We start from the raw sequence: 9,950 nt of genomic DNA, 5'->3' as shown, positions 1-9,950 counted from the left end.
GGATTTTCCCCTGACCCGTCGGTTCCACGCACATATCGTTTGCTTGCCCAACAATGATGACCGCAATATCTGCGATGCATTAGATGCATCCAGATGAGGATTAGAAACAGAACTATGGGAACGAAAATAGCAGTAACACACCCGAGCAAGCTCAACCCTTACTACTTCGGTCCACCGATGCGCGATTTGTGATTTGCATCGCTTTTTTTCTTCTAGCTCTGTGTTTACCGTTTTCAGAGATGGTTGTGGTTGCTTTGGCCAGGTTAGCTCATTACCAAATTTAGCCTCAAGAGGACTAATGTTCAACAGTTCGCATTAATGCTTCTTAATACTTTCGAATGATTTTCATTGTTTTGCATAAAAATTATTATTTTCTGTAAAAGAAACGAGAAACAAAACGATTGTTTACGTGCGAAAAACTATCCTAGCTATATTTTTAATTAAATTGTTCGGTTAGCTATTGTCAAAATGCACACGACTCATGGCAGCTAAAAATACCGAGGATAGTAAAGATAGTTTGCTTGATATATGCCATAAATGTCATTCGCTGTTGCTCGGGAAACCAAAGTGTATAAAGATAAGGTAGCTTCATACCTTATTTTTGTAGCAAAATTTGAATACAGTAGCGTCTCGAGATACGCCTCGAGCTGGAAACTCGAAAAGATTTCGCTTCCTTATTGACAAAATCTTTGTAAATCCGCTAACTAAGGTACTACTGAGACAAACTTGTATTGAAATTAGTAGGTGTTATTAAAGCGATTTTGTCTAAAGGGCACTCTGTCCTTTCCTATGTTTCACTGAGAGTTTCCGGTTGAAGAAAGAGAAACAGAATGATGAGCTCCAAATAATTCGGGTAGATGATCCGAAACCTATTTTGACGTAAAGTTTTTGGATTTTTTAGTTTTCGCTTGCTGATCTCGGTTTATTTACCGTGGCTTTTATTGTACATCAAATTTGCAAATATTAATTTTGGCGTACAGCGGAGAGCTGCTGTAACTTATTTTTCTAGAGATTAAGCCAAAATTTGAATTGATTTGCACAAAACATTCGTTTTTTATTGTGCAGAAAAATGATGCTTTTTTATTTATTTTGATGAATGCACATATTTCTGTTATTGATGTTCAATTTATGCAAAGAAGACCACCTTGCCTCTATACACTTTTGAGAAAACATTCAATGTGGTTGTGTGTGTGCCAATGTGAGGTCCTCTGTTGGACTACCTTGATCTGCCTTACCTTGATTGATCGCGCTCTTAGGATGCACTCAATTTTTAGTACGATTTCTCATTCGCAACAGACAGTCGGTCCAGTCAAGTGGTCGGAGTGGAGCCGCTGCATGTGAGATAAGTGAAAATAAAAGTTAATGCATTTCATCTGTTTCTACAAAATGACGCCACACATCGTAATGGCTGTAAGTTTTTTTGTTTCATTTATTGCTTCGGGATTTTTTTTGTGTGCTGTATGTGAGGTAGGAAATTTCTAATGACAAATCGCTGGAGAAACGTACTTTTTCTAATATCATTACGATGTCACCAGAAAAAAAAGTGAACGGGAAAGGCTTCTATGTGTGTGCTTTCCTCGAATCGTCCAGAAACCGGACCCAATCTCTATCCGTTCTAACCCGTTTAATTTCAACATCGTAATATAACTTGCAATGCAGCCTGGTATTTCCCGTATCATGCAGACCGAAACCTTAATTTAATCGTGATAAATGTATTGTTTCCAGGATAGCTGTATGAAGGCCACGTTAGCCAGTTATTCGTCGAGCCAAAGTGCTTGCGTTTGCAGATCTGGGCAGTACATTTACGGATGGTTTCATTAGACGACATCTAAAGCGTACGTAGCGTCCAGAAAAAAAGAAAAAAGATGTAAAACGCTTTTTCAGCGAAACCAACATTCGACGATCTAAGCATTTGCTAGAAGAGCTGCAATGGTCTGTTCGCAGAATGTAGCTGTTAGAAAGATTTTAAACCTGTAGGCATTTATGAAGGTGAAAAATTAATGAACGGAGGACTAAACTATATATTTTGTTATCAATTATTATAGCTCCATCATTGATTGTACTCGTGGCTGTCTATATTGTATATCCGATCTTGTCATGGGTCTGATTGGTACCGGTAGCGTTTAAAAAATCGGATCACTCCCGAGTAATCAAGATATACTTAAAAATGAACAAATATATCGCGGCTACGGTGTGCGAAGTGACGCGATGTCTATCATCAAAATGGACTCACTTCATCCGGTGCATCGGCATCGTATACTGTGAAAAAGGTAAAATTTATTTTACATTTTATTTGTAGCAAGAATAAGTTGAATATTAACTGTTTTTGAATTTCGAATTTCAGGAGTGACACTCAGTGACAGTACTTAGTGAATACTATCGTCGTGGGAACTGGAACAACGTTTGGAGTAAAAATGAACGTAAATCGCATCGGATCAGCAAGAACCTTCATTATCCAGGTACTGTACATATCTAAACAATATTTCGAGGAACCAAACCAAAGTGGCGCGAATATATATCCATTACCAAATAACCTGCCTTGATGCATTTTATTCGTGATGCGCTGGAGACCGAAACGAATATTGGTATGGATAGCAATTTTGTTTGATTAATCCTTATATGATAAGGCCATTGACAATACTGTTGTTTTTTTTTTTAATTCTTGTTTGTTAGTCGACGGACTGCTTAATCCTCATATGAAACTGCTTTCCTCGTGTTGTTATAACAATCTAATTCGAGATGAGAATGATAAATTTGGAATGATTCACTATTTCTGACGATGGGTTTCCAGTCGAGACCAGGCCAAGAACGGTGTTGAATCTACGATACACGATACGATTCTTTGCTGCAGCAAACGGGTGCTGTAGAACGGTTCGTACTGGTCATCAGTTGCAGTTTTTTTTATCGACGGTTAAATGATTTGAGTTTTTTAATTTTAAGTTTAGAAAGTACTAGTATCTGCAACAAAAACCACGTAAAGTTTTTCATTTGGCGATGAAGATTCATTAGAACTTTATGAACAGAAGAACTTAGTTAAAGTTATCTTGAGTTTAAGAATAGTTTTAGTAAAGCCAGAAGAATAGTTTAGTAAAGCCAGAACTTCATTCGATTCCAAAAATGTAAGCACAGGCCCAACTGATTGAAAACCATGGCACCAAGGCAAGAGCTAACCCATCATTCAACTGACACGATTTTTTACCAAATTTATGAAGTTCAACCGTAGATCAAAATAATTCGATCTTCTATTTCCAAATGTTGCTAAATCTCTACTTATCAGTTGCGCACTATTTCCTTGCAAAAAAGGGCTGTCTTTTTCTTTTGTTTCTGTTTTTCTTGATTTTTATTGCTGTTCAACACGCATTCCAATTAGTGAAACATTCCTTGTTCAAACCTAATTTTTGCGTGATAAAAAACTTTTAAAAAACATTAAATATTTTTTATATTTAATATAAATTTTAATGCGTAAATTATCTTTATAGTCGTATTCTTGTTTCATATTTTGATGCTTTACTAGGTCTATAGGACTATAACATATGTTATACATATAACATAAAAACTTCGAAGTCCCCTAATTTAAATCTCATCAAAATTCTCTTCTACAAGAGAATATTTGCTGAATTATACTTTTGCCCAAGCAATCCACGTGGTGTTATATAACATAACGCTAAGGAAAACGCAGTTTTAATTAAAAAAAGTCTCATAAACATCTGAGACACATTACAAATCAGAATCGTTTAACGTGTTGAGCCAACTGGTGTTGGCCCGTGCGCTGGCTAAATTGCTGATTCGGCTTAAGCGAGTGCCGGTCGCCGTAGGCTGGTAACCAGACACTCATTGGATACGGCTTGGTCGATGGCAAGAAGTTTATGCTGCGTTAGCGTATCGTCTATTCGTCGGTTCGGTCGCTGAATGTTTTTTGCTGTGTCAATTGCTCATAACAATGGTGGTTTGGGTGAGGGTGGGGGGGGGGGGGAGGGGGCTTGGGGTTGTTTGTTACACCAACATGTTGGCGATAGATGCGCCCGCTTTGAACGGTTTCACATAACGATGTATTATAAATCGCGAATTATTTAAACGAATTTTGCGAAGATCGTTTAAATTGTACCTTAAGTAGTCTGAATTTCAAAAAAAAAACTTTGGAAAATATATTAGACCATGCTGCGTTTCGTACAGCTGACAGCTTTAGCTTCAATTTACAAATGTGTTTGCCATTTATTCCTGTGTTAGGGTCATTTGCCATTTGTTGCACACCCAAGGAGATTTTTCATAGATTTCATGTGTCCGAGTATTTTTATTCAATGTATGCCTAGGATCTAACATTTCCGATTACACAATGTTATTTATTTTTAATTTAGTCAGAGAAATTGTGTCAGAAAAGTCAAGAAACATTGATTTTGGAGCACGCAAAAACCCAATTATTGCACATTAACAAATCCTTCGAAATCTATTATTGTACACTTGACGTATTTTGCGGGGATTCCTCTCGAGGAGCGCTGAAAATTGTACCTGGTCTATATAGTATTTGGCCAGAATTTCTTTGTGAATTTCGATCCAACGCGAAATTTTATAGTTGATTATGGAACACCATAGCACTTGGATGCCTGCCCTAGAGTAATTTCTTTTAATCTCAAAGCTGTCACTAATTTTTGCATACTTGCTTTGCTTTGCAGTTAGCATTGTGCAATAATAGGGAACGATCAATATTTTTTTATCCAAATATTGAACAGTTGACTGAAATCAGGGATTTTTGATTGAAAAATCGTAAAAATTACCTTTTTTTGTTGTAAAACAGTATAAGTATACAGTTGAAACGTTATACATGATGAAAAAAACCTTACTCGGTGTTAAGTAATTTTCAGCTGTTTGAGCTTAGCAACTCATACGTTTTTATAGGTGACGCAGTAAATATTTTGATTGGCATTTAAAATTACAGCAAAGCGTCCCGATTTTGAATGTAATCTATGTATCCGCAGTGTCCTACATCCGTTAGGTGTGTAACTGATAAATCGATTTAGTTGTTTATAATGTTTTAAAATGAATTTCTGATTGAAAAACAAGCCTAAAAGTTCAGTTCCTGCCCAGATGGACTCCATATCGGCTATATTGTTATTCTAAATCTCATGTAAATAGCTCTTTAATTCACCCTCTGTCCTGGATGATCTTGTCTTGAAATAACAGCATATAATCTGATTTTCACCTTGTATAAGATAGTTTATTTCGGCATACCGCTCCTCAGATTGTCGCAACCAACTAAAGTAATTTAAAAAAATCATCCTTTTTTCTTATTCCTTCACATCCTGCCATTGCAATTCATCCTGCCATCAAACAAACTCCTTGTTAATCAGATCTCCATATCGGATCTCCATTAGATCCGACCGTTCTTCGCAATAGAACAAAGAATACTCAAAATATTCGTGTGTGCGAACAAAGAGATTATTTAGACCCAAAAACTGAAAGGATGAGGTTTATTGGTTTCTCCAAGTTGACAATTATTCCATTTTGAGCAATCCACATGGTTTGCGATAGTGATGTTTTTGTACTTAGAACCATTTTGACCTTCTGACGCCGTGAGCATCTTTTCTATGGCTTTATTGTAAGTCGTCAGACGTGCCATCTGCCACACAACGGAGTAAAATGGGTCTTAATTAAATATTCGGTTAAGTCAAAATATATTTTCCATTCCCACGACATTAGCGCATAGAACCTTATAGGAACATTCAGTTTTGTCTCCTCAGCTAGTAGACATAGGAACAGAAAATTTTTATCCAACCCAACAAACAATCATTTATCTTCTAAAGAAATGCCTTAAATTGCCTGGCCGTCCCTTATGAATAAAAAAAAAAAAGAAATGCCTTAACTTCTATAGCTGGCCGGGTCATCTGCGACTTAAGAATAGTTTTCTTTTGCGGTACGATAACAAAACATGCACATAAAACAAGCGAATACTTTACACCAAATTACGCAGGCTTTATTACCATAATCGCACATGCACCAGGGAAACACACATTAGTTCTCGCTAGTACGGACGCCAAGACGCTTCGGTCCGCGTTAGCTCTCTCTCGTGCGGGCGTACACTGAACTCTCGGTATATCACACTTACACATCAACCGGTGACTGTTGCATGCTACCGGCGAGTACCCGTGACAGATCTACCAAGCCACGTTGGACCATAAAAAGTGGCATCGGCCGATTTCCATTTGTTCGAGATCAAGTAGAATATAGCAATCAAGAAGAATTGAGAAATTGAATCCTTACCTTGGGAGGAGGGACATTCTTAATTCTCGAAATGAGAAGACAGATGATTTGCAGTGAATTAGATTCAACCTGGCCAAGTCCAACTTGATCTCTGTCATCCAAACTGTACAAGGATTATTTACACCCATTTAAGGATGTTTTCCCTTCCGTTGCCGGATGAGCGCTACTATCCCAGGTTACTTCCTCGTTCCAGACTGCGTCCCACTCTGTAGACAAATTGTTGTTCTGCTTACTTGGAAATGGTTTCACCTGAACTATTGTATTTTATTCCTCGATGGATTCGTCGAGCCTATGCAAGTTTTCTGACCTGACAATAATACTCTTGATCTTGATCATGTGCCCCGTATGCCTGTTATAACTTTAAAAAGCTAAACTGACAGTTTAGCTTCATTTTCTTCTATTTTCTCAGTAATGAATGCTTTTTTCAACTGGTTTGTAAGTAACTGGATTTATTTGATATTTTAACTGGAAAATATTTGATATTGAAGGTGTTTAAAAATTGTAAGATTTCACCGCAATTGAAAGACTTTTCTCCGTCCATCACTATAATTTCTGGGGGCCTGTATTTTAGTGTAAATTCCTTAAGTGCAGGAAACACATCTACAGTAGCTCTGGAACTAATACGAACTACTTGAGCAAATTTTGAAAACTTATCGACACATGTAAGAAAGTAATGCTTTTCCAGGAACAGTATATCAATATGTAAAATTTCAAAAGGTCTTTCTGGTAAAGGAGTGATTTGCAATGGTTGATTGTTCGATTTCTTGTCAAATTTGCATTCGTTACAGATTAGGCAATTTTTTATGAATCCTTTTAACAGACCAGTCATTTTTGGGAAATAATACTTCCGTATGATCTGTTGCTTATTTTCCTCTAATCCTCTGTGGGCTCTATTATGTTCTTTACTAACTATATCCATTTGATGTGAAGGTGATTAAATGTCCTCTAAAATTTTTTTGAGTGAATCGTATTTTTAACATATTTTGTCGTCCATAATATTTTTTGTACGTTTCTTGAACTTTTCCCATTACATTTTCTGATGTGTATAATCCGTTCAGTTTTGAGGCATCAAAATGCGTTTGTAAAATATTTAATAAATTTTTTTCAGTCATATCATTTGTATGTATTGTTATTCTCTTAAATTTCGAAAAGGGGTTCTTAATTTCCACGTTTTGAGTACCTTCTTTTATTATGACTTGATGCCGAAAAGCATTCAGAGGTCCTTCAGTAGCTCAGTAGTAGCAGAATGCTGGGTTGCTGTCATGGAGCAACAAATCCTACTTAAGGCGTCGGCAACGACATTTGCTTTTCCTGGCTTGTAGATTATTTCATAATCGTGCTCTTCGAGATAAGATTTCCATCTCTTTAATTTAGCATTAGTGTTTTTCTGAGAAAATGTAAAAGTAAGCGGTTGATGATCCGTTACTGTCTTAAATTTAGTTCCATACAAATAGTTCCGAAAGGTTTTCAATGACCAAATAATAGTAATTTCTTTTTCGGAAGCGGAATATGCTTCTTCGGTTTTTGTTAACGATCGAGAGGCGAAATGTATTGGTTTATCTGTACCAAGTTCACCCTGTGACAAAACTGCTCCTATAGCGTAGTTTGAAGCATCGGTTGTTAGCACAAAGGGTTTACTATAATCAGGATACCTCAAAATATCCGACGAAGATAAAATCAATTTCAGTTTTTCAAAGCATTCAACTTGTTCTGTCGTCAATGTGATTTTTTTGTTCGACGTAGGATTTCTTTCTCCTCTTAATATACTAGTAAGTGGCTTTGCTATTTTTGCAAAGTCTTTCACAAACTTTCTATAATTATACATTAGACCTAAAAATGATCGTAGCATTTTTATTGTTGTTGGAGCAACGAACCTTTTTATCGCTTCAACTTTCTGAGGGTTGGGTTTAATTCCACTACTCGTTATGATGTGCCCTAAAAATTCAACTTCTTTGTGTAAAAATTCAGACTTATCTAGTTGAACCTTTAAATTAGCTGCGTTTAGTGCTTTAAGCATCGTGTCCAAATTTTCCAAATGTTCTTCTAAGGATTTTCCAAATACTATTACGTCATCCATGTAAATGTAACACATTTTGCCAATATAATTTCTAAAAACGTCATCTATGGCTCTTTGAACGATCGCTGGGGCGTTTTTTGACCCGAAAGGCATTCGTGTAAATTCATATTTTCCATTATTAATAGAAAATGCTGTTTTTTTCTATGTCGGACGGTTTCATCTTGATTTGGTGAAAGCCAGAAGCTAAATCAAGAGTGGAGAAATATTGTTGTCCTCTTAATTGTTCCAGAACATACGCTATCTCAGGCATGGGATACCTTTCGCTTACTGTCTTATCATTTAATTTCCTGTAATCTACGACCGTGCGGAATTTCTTTTTTCTTGAAGCGTCGTCCTTTTTTGGTACAATCCAAACTGGGGATGACCAGGCGGATCTCGACGGTCTAATTATTCCATCTTCCATCTTCCATCATGAATAAAAAACTGATAAGCTTCCTTACATTTTGGGGCAAAAAATGCAATATCTATGGCATACTTAGTGTTAAAACTCCCACCAACAGATTTTATGTTATAGTTTGAGACTTCGTATGGTTTAGCAATTTTATAACTTGAGGCAAGTTTATTTGAAATAAAATTTATATTCGATCCACTATCGATCAAAAATGGGTAATCTCCCTTAACGGTGGGCAAATTGATGTATGGGATGAATCTGTTCACCAATTTGCGTTCCATTCTAAAAAATTAAGCTCTGTAGATTGATTGTTTTCCGAAGTTCTATAGGACAAACAATCTTGATTGTCTGTTTGGCAATATGTCTCATCAGCGGTTTTGAACCCAGTACATATTCAAGAGGAGCAGCGGTGCGATCTGCTGAAACTTCTTGAATGTCATCAACACCGTAAGCTTGTCTATTAATTGAAGACGATGCTCGAGGGCGTTTTGCGTTAAAATGTGGTTTGTTATTTGTTTGCATAGAATTGTCGACTTCCATAGGAACTGGCCTGTTATTTGTATTTTGTTGCATTACATTGTAACCTGGATGATAATGTCCAAACTTATTTACTTGTGGATTTACACTGCTCATAATAAAATGATTATGATTGTGGGGAAAGTTTCTTGGTTGGTACATTGGCCTAGATTGATTCATTTGGGGGTTAAAATTTGTGCTATTAAATTGTTGCCTATTTAGGTTAGGTCCATTCTGTGGCATTTGTAAATCTCTTGGTTTAGGAATGTAATGATTAAGTTTATCGTGGAATGGCGTGGATCTCATGTCCATATTGTAATATTCTAAACAATAATTATAAGCAGAACTCAAATTATTCGGGTTGTAATTTTTTACCAAGAAGCTTAATGGTTTCTCTAAGCCTCGGAAAAAGCTGTTCAAAGCTTTTTCTCTTAAATAATTTATATGGGCTTCATGATTGGAAACGTATTTTGGGTCTGATTGAATTTGCATTAATATTGCCGTTTGTAAATCATTTACTCGGCTGAAATAACAGCTGAGTGATTCAGACGGACGTTTTTTAATTAATGATAGTTCGTAATCCAAAGTTTTTAGATCTCTTTTGTCCTTATAATAAAGGAGAAGAGTTCTTTTAATTACGTTCCAATCCGATGTAGCACAATTAGAATCCAAAACGTCAGCGGCTTCGCCTTTGATTTTCCTTCGGATTGT

General features: G+C 36.4%; 2 protein-coding genes across 2 annotated transcripts in view; one reads left to right on the top strand and one right to left on the bottom strand.

Annotated features, from left to right (window-relative positions):
• Positions 1 to 9,950, top strand: part of LOC126556358 (protein snakeskin) — a 227,264-nt gene that overhangs the window by 6,758 nt on the left and 210,556 nt on the right. The gene's annotated exons all lie outside the window — the stretch shown is intronic.
• The window catches only part of LOC126556536 (alpha-endosulfine), a 235,326-nt gene that overhangs the window by 111,850 nt on the left and 113,526 nt on the right, over positions 1 to 9,950 (bottom strand). The window lies entirely within an intron of this gene.

Source organism: Anopheles maculipalpis, chromosome 2RL, assembly GCF_943734695.1.
Source record: "Anopheles maculipalpis chromosome 2RL, idAnoMacuDA_375_x, whole genome shotgun sequence".
Lineage (NCBI taxonomy): Eukaryota > Metazoa > Arthropoda > Insecta > Diptera > Culicidae > Anopheles > Anopheles maculipalpis.
The sequence above is the reverse complement of the archived record's forward strand: the minus strand, read 5'-3'. Positions and strand labels throughout refer to the sequence as shown.